The following is a 19630-nucleotide window of genomic DNA, read 5'->3' as shown; positions in this document are numbered from 1 at the left end:
TCTGGCTGTGAACAATGTCCATAAATGAGTTAAATTTTAGTATGTCAGGGTATACCCAACCATTTTCTGATTGAATGTAAGATTCCCTCTATGGGATGAAATTTATGCCTGATACTATAAGCCTGTCCAAAATCCCATGGCTGGGGAATCAAAGACCCTACAGAGAACCTTTTACTACTATTTTGCAAAGTGAATATAGTATCAAGTTGCCCTCCCAAAACTTGTCCATATGTCATAGATTATTGAAACTTTAACTCTCATCAAACAATATTTTTGGTTTTTTTTTCCCTGCGACCCACAATTTGATATAAAAGTCTACAGCTTTCAAGAGTTCAGAGAATGAAGAACTCTGAAATCATCGATCCAAAATGAGGCTCCTTTTTAACATCCTTACATCACTTGGCTCAGCAAACATTGTGCGAGATAGAGAGGATTTAAAATCCAGAAGATGTGGAAGACTATTGTGGATGGAGGGTGGGTTGCCGGGGAAGATGTAGGGAGCACAAAGGGGTAGAAAGTAAAACTGGGATTGGTATGTAAAATTTTAATTAAATAATAATTAGAAAAGAAGAACCTTCCAATTTACAAAAACAAAACAGCAAGATCACTGCACTCACTAATTGTGCTGCGGTTTGCTGCACACGACATGCATAGGTTGAAGCAGTCAAAACCCCAGCATAGATAAGGGAAGAGTTCCTGAAGACCTATGTGAGGACTTTCACATTTGAAGGCTTCTTGGGTAAGGAAAGTCAATTTTCTTAGGGAAGTGTTTTCTTTTAGACAATGGCTGTCTTATCTAAGTTCACTTTGTCAACTTCACATAGTGTAGGGTCATCTGAAATGATAAGTTTAATTGAAAATTAACGAGCTCACACTGGCCTGAGGGATTCTCTCTCTCTCTTTCTCTCTCTCTCTCTCTCTCTCTCTCTCTCTCTCTCTCTCTCTCTCTCTGGAAGGTTGGATTATCTGTATTATTAATTGATGCAGGAGTTCCCAGGATGCTGTAATTGGTACCAGCCATATGACGCAGGCCTGTGATACAAATGGAAGCTAAATAAGCCTTTAAGTGAGCATGTCAGTGACTAATCCAGGAAGCAGCATGCCTTCATGGTTCCTAAACTTCATGTTACTGATTTGAGTTAGTGTCCAGAGTTCCTGATGTGACTTAGAAGTATACTCCTTTCCCTCTCAATTGATTGTTAGTGAGAATGTTTTATCAGAGAAACAGAAAACAAAGTCTAACACAAGTCTACATTAAGGTAGCTCTAACTGAGATAAATAACTGAGGTAAATAGACTATAAAAAGAGATGAATTTGGGAGAGGGATGTGGCTATCAAAGGGGAGGCTATGAGGAGATGGAATAGGAATGGGCAGTCGATTTAATAAATGTACTTTGTATACATGTGTGAAAATCTCAAAGAATAAATTATGTATGCATATATATTATATACAATAAAATTTATAAATGTCTATAGCTATGTGTTAAGGATACAAAAGAGAGCAAAATATCTAGTCTCAATAATATAAGGTAAACATGTGATGTGTATGACAAGAATAGTGATAATCAGGTTTGACAAGATGGCTCAGTGGGTAAAGGCAAGTGGTTCTATGCCTGATAGTCTGGCTTTGATACACAGAATTATTGGTGCACGAATTTAACTGACTCCTGGAGCTTATCTTTTCATCTCCATGCACACATACACCATAAATAAACAACATATACATAATAGACAGAAAGAGAGACAGATAGACTATCAGACAGATAATAGATATGTAGATTGTCATCAAAATAGTAATGACCAAAGTATGATAAATCAATGACCGGAAACACTTTTCCAACATTGCAAGGTCCAGGGTTTGATCTTTAGCAAAATAAAGTAATGATAATTAAGTACTTCTAGAAATATCACAGCAGCATATAGAAAATGTACTTAATTTTAAAAATCAGGCCATAAATGGCTTGAGTTAAAGAATAGTCATGTTAAAAAGCACAGAATCTAGAAGATGATGTGCCAAATTAAAAGTCCCTCTGCCAGAATAAATTCTGTTTTTTAAAGTATCATTATCTTGGTATACTGCTTTTATAATTAAAAATTTAAAATTACTGTCACAAACATTGAAAAAAAGAGCTACCCCTGAAAAGCTAATCATAGAAGTGTAAATCTATGCATTTTACAAGGCTATTTGTTACATTTTTGTATGAATGAAAAATCGAAGACATCTTAAATGCCCAACAGTACATGATTAGTTTGACAAATTAATGCATATTTAAAAGGAGGGATACTATGCTGACTATAATAGCATGAATATAATACATTAATTGTATTAGGAAGGAACGTTAATTATGAAAAAACAGATGTAGAATGTTGACTACATCATTAAATGCACATTCAGTGGAGAATTATTGAAGTACTTAACATATAAGGATTAGCAGACACTATTTCTGGACAAGAAGATTACTCTACTGCTATTTATTTATGTATTTATTTTGATTTCTTGTCCAAGAAACATTTAACACACTTAACATAATGGCACAAAACAGTTTATGATGAACAATTTTCCATTATTAATATGTTTCCCGTATTAGCTAGCCCATGTCAACTAAAAGAGATCTTGATCCCTTTAACAATACTACCTTTGTAATCTAATCATGGCATTGTTTGTGGCTGCAAATAGGTGACAAGATCCTTTTAGTATTCATTGTTTCCTATTCTATTCTTTTTGTGAGATACTGGCTACGGGACTCGGGTTGGCCTTGAACTTGCATGTGGCTGAATATATGCTGGAACTTCTGATCTTCCTTCCTGTATCATCAGTGATGAAATTACAGCTCTGTGTCACCATGCTTAGTATATCTGGTGCTCAGGACCAAAACAAGAGCCTTGTATACAACAGACCATAAGTCTACCAAACTGATCTACGTCTCCAGCTCTCTTGAGTGTTTCTTAAGCCATTGAAAAGAGGAAATGTCAGTCCTTTAGAAACATTGCTCCCTATCTTCTAAACATTATGCATATCATTTTATGAATCATTTCCAAACGTTTATATGTCTCTGTCTCCTGCATCACCTTCTTTAAAAGAGTTCATGCTCTACACACATTCTTTCAATTTTTTCTACTAAAAAATGTTTTCTATATGTTTTGGGGGAGATTGTGATCTTTGTAACTTTTCTTCTAGACATGATTGCTGTCAAATGAAAACGTGGTAGAAGATGCCAGGATATATGCCTAGCCATCTTAGTTGTATATATTCAAATAAGAAAACATGAATCATACAAAATCCTGTTGTCCTCAGGTGGAGGATAACGGGTGAAGCTCTGGCAACTTCAGGCAATGAGAATTTGTCCAGAAGAGATGGAATATAAAGAATCCAGTATAGTGTTTTATTAGCTATACAAACGTATAGGTTTTATAGTGAATACATATGAGAAATTAAAAATTTGAATGTTTAATAATTATTATTTTTTCAAAAATATGTGGTACTTTATTTTTTATTGTAACTATGGACTTATTAAATAAGAAAGAGATAGAAGAAATAAAGCGTAAAATGATGATATTAAGATGAGCTGATATAGGTAAGGCAAGATGGAGAAGCTTGAAATTTCAACATTTGGAAGACAGGGTCAAGAGGGTCTTTGTGAGTTTTAGGCCAATGCAAAGATTACATCATGAAATCTTTTCCCAAACATAAAAAGAAAATATAAGCTATAACTTAAAAAAAACCCTGCAATGTTGATTTTACATAAATGTTAATGAATACACATTTTAGACTCATTTTAGTGATAAGAATTTAATAAATTATCTTATAGTTTATATTTTATTAGTGTTTTTATTCAAAACTTGAAAAATGGATAGTGTAGGCAACTCCTTTTTTATTTTTTTTCTTTTTCTTTTCTTTTCTTTCTTTTTTTTTTTTTTTTTTTTGGTTTTTCGAGACAGGGTTTCTCTGTGGCTTTGGAGCCTGTCCTGGAACTAGCTCTGTAGACCAGGCTGGTCTCGAACTCACAGAGATCCGCCTGCCTCTGCCTCCGAGTGCTGGGATTAAAGGCGTGTGCCACCATCTCCCAGCAGGCAACTCCTTAAGTAGCATTTGTATTACATTATTTTTTTTTTAAAAATTGTGAAACTATAGAGAAGAAAGAACATATCTAAGAGAGATGGTTATGAAGATTTTCGGGGAAAAGATTTTAGGAAGTATGTTGTGAAAGACTTGCAATACTAGCATATATTACAAGCTAACGTTCAATATCAAAAAGAGACCAATGTTTGAGTACTAATAGAATTATTAGACATTCTTTAATAATTTCTCTCAAATTTTTATTCCAAACTCCAAGCAAAGACAGTTTTACAGTCTGGTTCTTTGTAGGCATTTATGTCTTGAGATTGAAGGAAGGGACAGGAAGGGAATTGGATCAAGAAGCACAATGTGAAAGACACAAAGAATAAGAGAAAAAAAAGAAGTTTTAAAAAATATGGCACTAAAAATGGAAAGTATTCCATGATCATAGAATGTCAGAGAATGATCATCCCACTCCAAACAATTTAAAAATTCATTTTGATGACTATGAAAATAATGGCATTCTTAAGAAAAAAATAGAATAAAAATAAACTTTAAAATTCATATGAAACCACAAAAATATCCAGTGAGCCAAAGTAGTCCTATGCAAAAGGAATAACACTGGAGGGATTACCACACCAGATTTCATAGAAAAAGCCCTATTGTTACAGAAGAACTTCAGGTGACAGTCTAGGCATCAAGATGTCTCTGTCAATCCTAAAAGTTTTGGAAGTTGCTTTCAGTGCACTTCTTGTTAACATAGGCAATATTATATCTTTCTGGAGTCTTTGAAGATTTGAAGACAGATATTTATATTTTCCTTAGTTATGATAAAACATCAATAACTGTAAGTGTAATTCTTGCTTGATAATTGCTTTTATAGGTAATTTTACTATGTTAAAGTTCAAACATTCCTTTTTATTTAGAGAGAAAAATGGAGATTATGTGGAATGTCCTTTTGTATATGTGTTACTTTCATTGGGTGATGAATAATACTGTTTGGGCCAATGACTTAGAAGAGTAAAACCAAGCTGGAAATAAGAACAGAGATATATTGAGAGAGTGGGCAGAGTCAAGAAAATGCCATGTAGCTAACAAAGGAGAGGATCCAGATGGAAACTTGTCTGTAAGCCACAGCTTTGTGGCAATACACAGATTAATAGAAGTGGGTTAATTTAAGATTTAAGAATTAGTTAATAGATCCTGAACTAATAGGCAAGTGTTGTAATTAATACAGTTTCTGTATGATTATTGGGTCTGAGCAGTCAGGAAACAAAAGAGCAGTCTTCATCTACAGACAGAAGCATTTTTACTCTGTTTAAATTTTATCTAACTTTTTAGAAATAGCATAAAATATAATGCACAACATATTCACATATACATGACATGATACAATGGTATCCTCATTTTAATATATATTCATTTATAGCAAACAATATTTGAGAATTTTTCAATAGTTGATTTTCAAAATTATTTTATAACATAATTTTCTATTAAGTTATCTCCCCAGTAAAAACTCTCTGTAATACAAGTTATTTCAGCAAGCTTTATTTGTTGAGACAGCATCAATCTACTAAGCAGAGGACAGTAGAAGCTAAAAGTGTCCCATGAGACAGGATCAAATGAGTTCATAAAATTTAAAACAAGTTGAAGCAGTGCTTAGGGTTTCATGCATCAGCTTAGAAAGGATTTATGACCTGATTGAGGAACACAGAACTTCTGCCCACTGGAAATCCAGTGAATGTCTGTGGCAATTATTTAGGCTTCTCTTGGAAAGGAATGGTTTTATATCTATATCTTTGCACTAACTCATTTGGAGGTATAGTACCTTTTCCAAAGTGTAGTACTAATATTAGTGTTGTCATAATACATGTAGATCACTAGAGAGTTCTGGGGTTGGTTTTTCACAAATCATTTTCATACCCCTCTCAGGCAAAAAAAAGTTTTGTGTTAAATCTTATATGTTTTCTTTGGAACTTTTTTCTTTTTGCTTGGTATTAAATTCTGAAAGCTACTAAGTATATAACATAAACAAATACAGTATACAGGTGATAAAATGTGGCACAATGAAGCAGAAATAAATGTTTTATGAAAAAGAGATTCTGACTATTATACACATGTAACTTTTCAAGATGCCAAGCTATCGCTTTATTTACTAAACTCAGACTATTTTCCTTGTTGAAAGGATCAAGACCCATATTTAGTTGGTACCATTGTATTCATACTTGGATGATAGTACATATTTCTCTGTGCTATGACTTGTGAATGAATATGTGTGTGCACAATGCCTGCTGTATGAAGCAGTAGAGTTTGTTTTAAGATATATCCTAGAAATGATATAAAGTTAAAATTTCATGTTTCTGCAGCATACATTCAAATGAGAAACAACTTTTAAAAATATATATTAAAAGGTAATAACACAAAATATGAAAGTGTTTTGTAAGTTATTGAAAAATAGCTATCTGGATGCAGGGTGGATAGATTTTGCTACAATAGATTGCTGTTCTAATAATTAGTTGTTGTTTTGCATTTTATTTATAAAGAATTTCTTGTCACTGGGAAGTAGTTGAAGACAGAAGTAAATAAAGTTATGGATCAAACTTAGACCTGATGAAACTCGAGCTTTATGGGTAAAGGAAGGCCGTGCAAAGTCTCTGAAAGTGGATTGAACACACCATATTTAAAGATATATGAAATTTAAGTCTGACAAGAAAGACAGAGTCAGAGGCCAAACTAAAAGTTCATGCAGGGCCTTCTAAGCGAATGAAAAGTCAAAATGCTTAACTCTTGAAGATATAAAGATGAAGAGTGAGGTGATGGAGCCAAAAAGAAGAGACTGTGCTGTGATTTGGGGTTTGTATGAGGTACTGTGATTGTTACTGTTCTGGAGATGATGGGTACTAAGATGTTTGAGAGAAGGAAGACATAGTGAAAGAGTAGTGGATAGCAGATAATGGAGACTTGTGACAAAGTGATGATGAAAAATAGGGGAGAACTGGTTAGTCAATACATACTCACAGGTAAATGCAACAATTTTATGACCACCAAATGTTTGTTCACTGGGGTCATAAAATATTAAAGATGAAGTTAAAAATTTAGTCAGGACAACTTCAGATTGGAATATATATTTACTAAAAGAGGGAAGATGGATACTAAAATTATATTTTGAAATGAGGAACTAATACTTTGCTGGCAAATTTTACGCAGAAACAGCTGGTGAAGTAGTTAGGAGAGATGTGCCATGGTAACCGTCTAGTAATAACTTCCCTCAGCTGTTACCACCACCTTCATTTGCATTGTTTAATGGAAGCATGACTTCTTCTTTCTCTGAACTCTCTATAAACTTCATAAACTATCCACATTTTAAATTTCAAGAACCAACACTCCCTGATATTATCTTCAGCCAAGAGGGATCCTCTGTCTTCTCAATGGTAGCATATCTCATACATAGTATCTGCCAGGTCTCAACTCAGCTGCGTTGGATCTTTCTCTGAAGCCAGGGAAGTTGGTTCATTTCACAAGAAGTCAAAACAGTCTTGGGCAGGATGTTTATTTCCCTGGGGATGTCCCACAATCAACATATCCCAGGCTTTGTTTCAACTAGTCTTTAATAAAAATTTTAATCTGGGGTTTCTCATTTTGTTTCTGCAGCTCCTCCGAGTACCCAATGAAAGGATGAAAAGTAAACATGACTATTGTTAAAGTAGTCATTTTGAACCATCAACTAAATACTTTTGGGAGAAATGACAACTGAATATTTCAAGGTATAATTTTCTTTAAAATCTTTCAGAAATTTTATTCTTAAATATATTTAAAATTATTTCAACTTTTTAATCATACAAATGTCAACTTTTAAATTTGTATATAAATTTACAAGAAATGTATTTACATGGGTGTAGAAAGACATAAGTATTATCATTGAAAGATAATAGTTTATTTAAAGATTAAAGATTTTGAGAATGTTGTAGAAGTGGCCCAATGGGTAGGAACCCTTTTTGTATAAGCCTGAAGAACTAAATTTAAATTGTAAAACACCATCATCAATTAGCTTGGTCCTTTTGTGGGGAACTCAATAGTGGTAGTAGGAGCTGTCTCTGACTCTTTATTAGTTTTGGGGGTACCACTCCTTATAATAGGTAACCTTGTCAAACCTTAATACATGACGAGGTGCTTAGTCTTATAACAACTGATTATGTCATGTTTTGTTGCTATTCGTGGAAGAAACAAAGGAAAAATAGATTGGGGGTGGGAATAGAGGAGATGGGGAATGAATGGGGAGAGTAAGAAGGGTAAATTACAGCTGGGATGAAAAAAATTAATAAATATTAAAATAAAAAATAAAAATTGAAAAATGTTTCAGAAATTATTATCTTGAAAAAGATAAGAAAATAAAACATGTTGCATTAGAACATAAAAAAATGGTAAGTATGTTCACATTCATCTGTATTTCCACCACTGCAATGTGGTGATGACAGGAGCATTGCAGGCAATGAACCTGTCTCCACTTTCAGTATGAAAGTTTTTCTCAGTGGACTATGGTTGGTAGTGATGGAGCAAGATACTCAATCTCTCCTCCACATGTGCATACAAGTGGCACACCTGCATATATATGTGCAAATATACCATACAAGCATATACCACACTCATAAACATGCATACATACTCACAAAGTCAGATACATGCATGCAATAAATAAAATTAACTAACTTTATACTAATATATAATCAAATAATATTAAATGCTTTTTCTATTAAATAATATTTTCAGTCTGAAACAAAATTTAAATTAAATAACACTTACTTATATTAATTTATGAATTCTGCAAGACTTCATTAAGGCTTCATTATTTTCAATAAATTTTCTATTAAACCACATTATTGTTAATTCCTTTCTACACAATCCAATCATGTTCAAATTATTCAATGTGTAGCCTTAACCTCCATTTTGTTTATGAAATCAGAGAAAAAATATTTGGTTAATTGTGTGGAGATGGGTACTAATTTATCTCATTTAAATCAGTTCAAGACAGTTTGATCTAAGTTCTTGACAAAGGCCAAAACCTCTGTAGTAAGCACCATACTTAGTTTGCCGATATTACCCAGCAAGACTTCTGCCTAGTTCAGGATCCTGGACAGAAATTCACTTCTGAGCATATTTATTACCGATAATAAATGTATAGCAAAGATGAGTATCTCATGGAGTATTCTCCATCGTTATGGCCAGGAAGACGAGATGCTTTCCTAATTAATTTACCTTAGGATAAATTATTTGAAAAATCCAATCCATACATTTAAAATATGCAAAATTTACCTGAATAAAACATATATTGATCTGTATTATCAATAAACAAGTCTGTTTGAACATGGTCAAAGAAATGAACCATGGTGAACAATGCCTTGGGGATCTGTGAAAGAGGCTCCAGGAAATAAGGCAGAGGGTCTTTCATCTCACGTGCATTTTGTTCTCTTGGACTTGATTTCATGCTTTCCAGGATACAATCTTTAGTATATGCCAGACAATTGTGTTTATATTGGTCTGTTTTGAGAAAGTTCTAAGAACTGGATGAACTACTAAGAGTATAATTTATTGATGTTAATTTACATATTTTTCTGAACTCAAACAATCTTCCTTGGATAATTATTTTCTTTGTTACATTTATACATAAAAGTACACTAAAACTGAAAATAGATTATTTACAGTATTAGACTGCAGTCTGCCCATTCTTTCAGGTCTTCAATTCCCAAAACTAACAGAAAAGATCTGCAGAGGTTGTCGGTTGTCGACAGTTGACACAAGTCAAACTGTTTTTACAAAGTGTCATTTATGTAGAAAGAAAAGGAATTATTTGCTATGATATGTCTCCCTTCACAAATGTTGAAAATGCAATTGTAAACAATACACAAGACAACACATGAAGTTCCAGAGGGAAAGATAAAATGAAATATTCTATCAAGTTTGTACAGAGCAATGATGTCAAATACATCATAAAATTCTTTTTTGAATATTCTTTGGAAAATTGACATTCAATTCCAAAAAAATAAATACATCTAAAATATGTAAGTCAAAGCGTAGAACAGGAAGGGATTATGGAGTTAATAACCAGACATTGAATGGAAATAAATATCAATTTATAGCATATCAGTAGTCAGCAAAGAAAAATCCTAAGTTTGGCTTTTACTCATCCTTGGTCATATGGTTTTACTCTCATTTATTTCTATACAAAATCAGACAATCTAATATACTAATAATATGAGAATCTATTTGATTATAAGTGTTCAGGACATCCATTTTTCTTTACAAGTTTAAATTTTTATGCAAATCAAAACATGTAAGATTTGAATGAAGTTTTGTGGGTTATTAGAGTATGTTGTATGGGTGTATTAAAACATTTTTTTTTCATTTTAATGATGAACAGTGAAGAAAGAAAGATCTGGTACACGTGTTTAAGGAACTTGCAGCATATCTCTTCATCTCCCTGCACATCTTTAACAGATAAGATAAAGATATACGTGGCTCTTTAAAGCCGTCCTGAGACATAAATAATATTCATTAAGTTTGAAACTTATGTAAAATTTTATTTTTTATTTTATTGATTTATATTGAGCTCTACATTTTTCTCGGCTTTCTTCCCAGCATCTCTCCTCCCCATGCTCTCTCCAAAGGTCCCCATGCTCCCAATTAACGCGGGAGATTTTGTCTTTTTCTACTTTTCATGTAGATTAGATTGATGTATGTCTCTCTTAGAGTTCTCATGGGTTTTTTTGTTTGTTTGTTTGTTTGTTTGTTTTTTCGAGACAGGGTTTCTCTGTGGCTTTGGAGCCTGTCCTGGAACTAGCTCTGTAGACCAGGCTGGTCTCGAACTCACAGAGATCCGCCTGCCTCTGCCTCCCAAGTGCTGGGATTAAAGGCATGCGCCACCATCGCCCAGCCTGGTTCTAGAGATTGTGATTTGTAGGCTGGTTTTCTTTGCTTAATCTTTAAAAACAACTTATGAGTGAGTACAGGTGATAATTGTCTTTTTGAGTCTGGGTTATCTCACTCAAAATGATGGTTTCTAGCTCCATCCATTTGCCTGCAAATTCAAATGTAATTTTTTTTCTCCATTGTGTAAATGGACCACATTTTCCTTATCTATTCTTCAGCCAAGGGAATTTAGGTTGTTTTCAGGTTCTACTATGAACATAGTTGAGTTACTCAGAGATATTTTATGCTATTTGTGGCTATTGTGATGGGTGATGTTCCTCTGATTTCTTTCTCAGCCCATTTATCATCTGTATACAGGAGGGCTACTGATTATTTTGAGTTAATCTTGTATCCTGCTACATTACTAAAAGTGTTTATGAATTGTAGAAGTTCCTTGGTAGAATTTTTGGGATCACTTATGTAAATTATCATATCATCAGCAAATAGTGAGAGTTTGACTTGTTCTTTTCCGGTTTGTATCTCCTGGTTCTCCTTCTGGTGTCTTATTAATATGAACATAGTTTTCTAGACAACTTTCTGCTGATTGGGGGTGCTAATAATCTTATGGGGACCCAAAGAAAATTTAGAATTATGTTCAAGCCCTGACTTGAATATTCTGTGAGGCTGGATCATCTCAGCCAGCAGTCTTGGGCCTGTTCTGGATGTGGAATTCAGAGGAAAATGCAGTAGAGGTGCTTTGAAACATTGGAGCATCTGGACCACCTATTCCTATCAGGGATTTCTCAGGGATCTTCCTCAATAAAACCTGATTTTTTTTTTAACCCAGAGTGAATCCACAACTTCTCATTTCCTGTGGAAACAAACACAAAACCTCTTGTCCAAAATAACATATCTTTTGACTTAAATTTTGAATTCAAAACATATAGGTTGGATTAATCTAGTACCATTTGTAATTAAATGTCTTTTTGCAGCTGTTACTCCTTACTCAGCAGTCAAACAATTCAAAGAAAACACAATAACTTACAGTATCCAGATTCTCTGGAGTGTTCAAAGATGACCTGTGTATCTAAAATATATTTTTGTTTAAACTTGAAAAAATATTTAATGTGACTATAAGTTCAGTCATGCTAAGTGATTAACTACTATATCTCCTTATTATCCTAAACAGTTGGTAATAATAATGTTCAAAGACTAGAAATGTACATTACATTATTAAATGAGTTATATTGGTATAATACCTTGAACAAGAGTAGAAATATATGTACAGTATGTTCTACCAAAATTAATCTCAATATACAAAATATGTATACAATATTCATAAGTTTAATTCAATGTAAAACATTCAAAACTAGTACTTGCTTTTTATAATTAGATTCAATAATCTACTTTTATCCTATCATATATATATATATATATATATATACATAATATTCATCATCCATTGAATAACTAAAAACCACCCACCACCCCATCTCTTGGGAATGAATTAAACATAGAAAAGTGACTGACAAACTGGCAATATGGGCAAAACAGTCTTTCAAATTTCCTGATGCATGGAAAAGTTTGCTGTCCAGGAAGCCAGCTGTTTCTGTCATTACTCACATTTTTAGGAAGACACTTGCTTGTACTTCCTGATTACTCAGTTGAAATTACTTCATTCTTGAATCTCTAAAGAATTTGAAGATTAAGTTTTCCTTCTTACCTGATGCAGAAAGCAAGTTATAACTGAAAAAATTAGATGAAAGACTTTGTAATCACAAAGACAGGATAAATATGGAGTATTTTCTCTGAATATGTCAAATGCAGATGGACTAGACATTATTGGTTTATTTATTGCCTGAATAGATGGTATACAGTTTTTGTATTTGTGGTATATGTATTTTTTCATATATTAGTTATGATCTCTTATTTATTTTAGGCAAAAAAGATAAATGTAGTGGCATTTCACTTGTATTTTAATAAATAAAGCTTGCTGAAATTCAGAGAGTAAAACAGACACATTGGCCAGCCTTCAGACCAGGCCGCAATAACACATATATTTAATCCCAGTAGCCACACTAATTACCATAGAAACCAGGTGGTGCACACCTTTAATCCCATTCCTAGGAGGATTATAAAATGGAAGGAGACAGCTATCACTCTCAGTCTCATTCTGAGATTTCTGGAGGCAGAATTGCAATTTGCAGACTGAGGTCAAGGTAATAGACAGTGGCTTTGTTTTTCAGATGTGAGCAGAGGTAGGAATTCTTCCAGAGAGACTTCCTGAATCAGCATCAGCCGCAAAAACCATGCAGCCTTTATAGAGGCCCTGAACCAAACACTTAAATGGTGGTCATGATCAGCCGAATGACATGCTACCTGGTGATGGCATGGATCTAGAATCTCCACAGAGTTGTGGTAATAAACATGGCTCCCACCAGTATCTCTGCCACGAAACTATACTCTCAGGAAGCCAACAAGTAGGACAAATCGAGCAGCCAAAGTTGCAACTTTAATTCTAGATAAATCACTTAACAAAGTCACATGTGGTCAGAAAAAGATAAAGATAAACAAAGATGTGTGTGTGTGTGTGTGTGTGTGTGTGTGTGTGTGTCTGTGTGTGTGTGTGTGTCAGATGCAGGAGAAAAACAAAACAACTAAACACTTTACAGTGTGTTTTAAAATGTACATAGCCTTGGGAAAGAAAAGAAAAAGGATAAATGCTTAAAAGTGTAGACATCTCTACACTGACGATTTTTTTTCCTATAATACATAAAAATCCACAATTTCCCTTTGTTATTGCTTTCCAACCTACAAAGTATCTTGAGAAAGATTAGAATGCTACATAATAAATAAAAATCTGGCCGGGCGGTGGTGGCGCACGCCTATAATCCCAGCACTCGGGAGGCAGAGGCAGGCGGATCTCTGTGAGTTCGAGGCCAGCCTGGTCTACAAAGGGAGTTCCAGGACAGGCTCCAAAGCTACAGAGAAACCCTGTCTCGAAAAACCAAAAAAAAAAAAAAAAAAAAAAAAAAAAATCTGATGATCACCCTTTGCTGACATTAGATCAGATGGAATCAGAATAGATTCTAGGAGGAATATTGAGAAAACAGGAGCAACTATTATGAAAATCAGAACTTGAAATGGTTTTATTCTCATGCACTGCTCATTCAAATTAGCTTTATTTTACAGATTATGAACAAATGACTCCTCCTAGAGTTTTTCATCACTTGTATCTCTATGACAGTGACATTCCCTTACAATAGTCCAGAATCCTGTCCATCATAATATGCCAGGAGGGTGAGCTTAAAAGGGCGTTAAGGTTGATCAACATAGCCAGTTGCTCATGAGTAGAAGTGGTATTATGACATTTTCAAAAGAAACAAATTTGAGCTTCAAAATTATGCAAAATATATTTTGCATGAATTTTAAGACAATATTGAAGGGTTTGAAAATAACTTACAAAGAAGAGAATAATTTCCATGAGAAGAGGTGATCTGAGATTAAAGTACTGAGTGAATAGTCTCCAGCATAAGGCTCAATAACAAGACACTCAACAGAGGCTAACATAGCAGTCCAGTCTTAGAGGGTCCACCCTTTCCCATAATAACTGCAGCAATTACCAAATAAGACATGTCAAAGGGTTAAAAGGAGGGAGCAGGAAACCAGAATGTGAGATGAGTATGCAAAGAAGGAATTTAACATAGTCATGGAAGAATTAACTATCATGAATTTATTTCTTATCCCTCCCGTACATATGTTCGTAATAATACCTTGAGTGAGATTAATTTTTACACCTCTGCTGAGATTTGCTAATCCTATACTGCTTTGGCCTGTTAAAGCTAAGTTACTTAGTAAATGGATTTGGGCTCACTTGCTAAATGCAAACCGTTTGCATTAGGTCCAGTGTAAATATTTAGGGTATCTTTAGAGCACCTGTCAAAAGAATGAAGGGGATTTATGTGTGAGACAGAGAGAGAGAGACAGAAAGAGAAAGGGAGAGTCAGAGGTGACCTCTCCATCTAATGCTGCCTTGCAATCTCTGCATTTACCCGGTATTTCCTACTATGAGACAAAAATGTATCCATATTGATCTCTGACATCTCTTGAGCATGCTTAGGAAAAATGATATCTATTCACAGAGGACTTAGCCATCGGTGCAGAGCTCAGATGGTTTGTTTCAGATGAAAAATGAGTATGAAGGCAAATTATATTGAGCGCTGAAGCAATTTGTTTGCTTTATCTTCTGTTCTTTCCCAGAACTGCTGAATAATTTTATTTAAAACTCTATTACCTCTCATATTCATATAAAACCTATGGCAACTTATAATATAAAGCAGTTACATGTAGTATAAACAATCTTTATCTAGTGCCCTATTTTCCCAAGAAATTATACAAATGTCATATTATTTATGCCCCCTTCCTCTTCAAGTGCATGCCATAATATGGTTCTGAACACAAGGTGTGATAAACATCAATGTGTGTTTAATACATACCTGAAATTTTCTATTCTTGTATTGAGAAGACAAATATAACTGTACTAATTATATTGGATTGATTGAGTCCAACTACATTTAGCCTTTTTTTTTAATCAATTCAACATCTCTCTGGAAGGATACCAAATATAGAATATAAATAAAAGTAAATCATTATGCTTTATGGAACCATGAAACCAGAGGAAACTAAGTGTTGTGTATTTGAAGAGTCACGTTCCATGACAAACAATTTGGGATGCCTATTTGTACTCAGTATTCGCTTATAAAGTGGTACGAGTAGTGTGTCAATTAAAAAATTGTTACTCATCAAAACTATGCCAATGACTATTTGACTTCCATTAAACTTGTGCACTTATGAAAAATGCAAAAAAAAAAAACTTGGCTGTGATAGAAAACCCCAATAAACCAAGTATCGCAAAGTTTGAGGTAAGAAGCACATAAGTTCAGGGCTACTTTGAACTACTCAGTGGTTTTTCAGAGAGTGTTTTATAGGGATACCTGATCTACAAAACCAAAAGCATATATGTATATATATATATATATATATATATATATATATATATATATAATAGAAACTTGCTATTATAATATGAGCAAAGATATTAGAATTAATTTCAATTTATATTATACTGTGCTCAAACTTTCACTAGTTAATTCACCAAAATGCAGACATGTTTTCAAAACACAGACTATTTTTTAAAATCACATTAAGTTTGCAGAGACATTTAATCCATATGCTTCTTACTGTAACTCATCATTTTGTAGGCGAGAACAGGTCTAAGTTCAGGACTATTTTTTGACTAAGACTCTTTGAGTGTTTTTAATTAACATTTAAAACTTTTTTTCTAAGGCAGGAAGTTATGTTTGACAAAGTTAAGGCCAAACACCAAAAGGTTAGTGTTTTGTCTAGAACTCAGCATACATGAATTTTAAATGAATTTTAAGCTTGCCTAAAATAAGCTGTCTCACCCTTTGAGAAAATTGATGGAGAATAAGAATGTTTGGCTTATGAGTATTTAATAATAGCTAGCATTCAAGGAAATGTGGATGAAACAAAAATGATTTTTTATATAAAACAGATTCTATACGCTAACAGCTAGATCACGCATACCTCAATAACTTTGTTTACTGTTGGCTAAGGGATCTTGTAGGATCTTAGACCATGATTTCTATTAGTAGGGTTTATTTTAATTAAAGCCTACTTGAGAAGACATTGGCTGAAAAAGAAGTGTGTTAATAACTAGTTAGAAAAAGGCAGACAGTAGGAGGGGGTTATAAAGAGACAGATTTCTTTTGTCATATTCAAGGTGGGAGAAAAGAGTTGGGCTTTCAGAGGTGTCCTAAAAGGTGGGAAATATTCAGATATAAGGATAGTTCAATACTGTCCATTGCAAGCGGTAAGAGTACATGTTGGGAGCTCATGAAGAGAAGATAGACAGTGGAAGAAGGGCAGAAAACAAGGGAGAACAAAGGAATTCTAGAATCTGAGAACTAAAAATAAGCCAGTTTTTGTGGCAGACAGGCTCCAAGAAGTACTCACTGAATTTTTTTTTCTGGTAGTGAGGCTCTTGGGCTATCCTTGATTCATTCAATTAGGATAAAAAATATATAAAAGCCTGACAAATGCAATTTATGGGAGAAAAGATTTTAGTCAGTTTATAGTTCAAGTAAGAGTCCACCACTGTGAGAAGTCAAGGCAAGCATACTAAGAAGTAGTTAGTCATATCACATCCATAGTCAAGAGCAGAGAGAAATGAATGCCCAGATCCTCATTTGCTTCTTTTGTATGCTTGCTTAGGTTTGGATTAATTCTCCCATTCTCGCTCATTCACATTTCAGGAATCCATGTCTAAAGAATGTTGCTCCACATTGTGTGGCTGATCTTTCCAAATCAATTAATTTATCCATGACAATCTCCACTGGCATGCATGCCAACAGCCCAACTAACCAAATGTAGATAATACCAATTTGAAACTCCTTTCCCAGGTGACTCTGGGTTTCTCAAGTTGACGCGGTTATAGTTATAATAGGTAGAGGAAGTGCTGTTCTGCGGGCTAAGCACACATTGCAGAATGGTTGGTGTATAAATGCTGAGGCTGGGTCAGGAGGAACTAGACCCTTCTGACCTGGCCTCTTGCATTCCCCTTTGTAAGAAATCCACCATGCTGTGCAGATTAAAAAGCAGCTCCATGCAGAGAGGAACTGAAGCCCCGCATGGTGCCAGTATAGGCCACTTTGCACTTTAAACCCCTCGGCTATTTAACCTCCTCAGAATTGCTAGTCTCAGTTGTGGCCTCACCAGCATGTGACCCTAGGGTTATGACAGCTCTCAAGCAAAACCGTCAAGCCAGGTCCACATGCCTGACTAGAGATGCAGTGCTAATCTCCAGGCATTAATATCATTTTCAAATATCAGTATTGTATCTCCTTCTGCTTAATGCTTGTGGGTTAAGCTTAGAACTATGAGCTGCCTGCTTCTGCTGTCATGACTACACTTGTTTTTCTGTTTCCTCCATGACAGACTTCTATGAACTCTGATTCTTCTAAAACTACCTGCCAAGTTAAACTATTCCTTCTCAGTTCTTTTGAACATAGTGTCTTTTAGCAGGAACAGAATTATAATTAATAACTGTAGATATGTTTATGTGTGCTTGTATATATGTAGGTATGTTTGCACCATGGCATTCATGTAGAGGTCAGAGGACATCTTGTATATTTGATACTTTCTGCCACCACATGGGTCTTGTTGATTGAATTCAGGTTCTCAGAATTTGGGGCAGGTACCCTTAGCTTATGGCTAGAGAATTTATATTCTAATAAGAACAAAGCTTTTATTTAGCATTGCATATGAAAGATTAACAAATTTGTAGAGAAGTAATGAAGGCATTCTCTTAAAAATAATACTGAACTATATAATGAAGAAAATTGTAAATGTAAGAAAATTGCTAACAACTTAGGAGGAAAGTTTTATGAAAAAAAAGATAAAAGAAAGTGCTCTTTAAATTCATTCTGAGGAGCTTCCATTCAGATTGGGATGAGAAGGCTGAAGACTGAACCATTCATATTTGTCAGAAATGATGACTGAGATGTGTTAACACCCCCACACCACACACACACACACACATACACACACACACACACACAGACACACACAGACACACACACACACACACAAACACACACAAACACACACACACACACACCCCAACAAGGGAATCATGTAGCATGTGTAGAGGAAATAGGAAATAGCAGAGGCTGTATTGACATTTGTAGACAACGAAGGTAATGGGGAAAGCATGAACTGGGATTCATTGGATGACATAGTCCAACCCAGTAGTAAGATCATTTTATTTGAATATAAGTAGTATCATTACGAACCAATTCAATTATTGACATTCCACAAATATGTTTCTCCTTTTTGCTTAGAACAAACTATTTCTAAAGGGGTTGAGTATTTCTAAACCTAGCTCACAGGCTGGTGCTTTATTATTGTGAATTTAAATGGTGATCTATATCCTTTTTGAAAACACATTTGTTCATGGGAGAACTCTGAGGCAAATACGTTATGTAAATATAAGAAACAAGAGCCTGGTACAGGAATTGGTTACTTCTACTTCAAAAGAATTTGCTACCTTCAAATCTAAGCATCTATGGTTTGTTTTGTGCATGGAGTGATGTAATGGGAAGACAGCAGAAACATTCTGAGCAGTGTCATGTATCTAAGGGCTGAAGCATCTTTAGGATGAAAATCTTCTGAATCATAGTTTATACATCATTTGCTATGGTTAAGAAAATGTTTTTTTTTTTAACCTAGGCTTCAGCTCAGTATTCCAAAGACATCATTCTTAACTTATACATGTTTTCATCTTGCCCTCACATAAAGAGACTCAGATTGTCCTGAACCATGCATGTAGAGACATGATTTGACAAAATGTAATATTGCAGGTAGCAATCATAAAAAGAACATATTCGTTTTAGATTTCCTATTTACTAAAATTCAAATACCTCTATTAGTTTAATAGTGAATATTCAGCTTGAATTTTATAATTTTTTTCGAAAAGTGTTGAGTGTCAACTCAAATTCAGTAATTTGCATTTTTAAAATGTGTTTCTCATCAGGTTAAAGTAGTGTCTGTCACCTGGCAGGTAATAATTTCCTAGCCTAGTTCTCAGTT

This window comes from Microtus oregoni, unplaced genomic scaffold (genome assembly GCF_018167655.1).
Source record: "Microtus oregoni isolate MIOR12 unplaced genomic scaffold, Mior012 000004F_ref0000308, whole genome shotgun sequence".
In the NCBI taxonomy this organism is placed as follows: Eukaryota; Metazoa; Chordata; class Mammalia; order Rodentia; family Cricetidae; genus Microtus; species Microtus oregoni.
The sequence above is the reverse complement of the archived record's forward strand: the minus strand, read 5'-3'. Positions refer to the sequence as shown.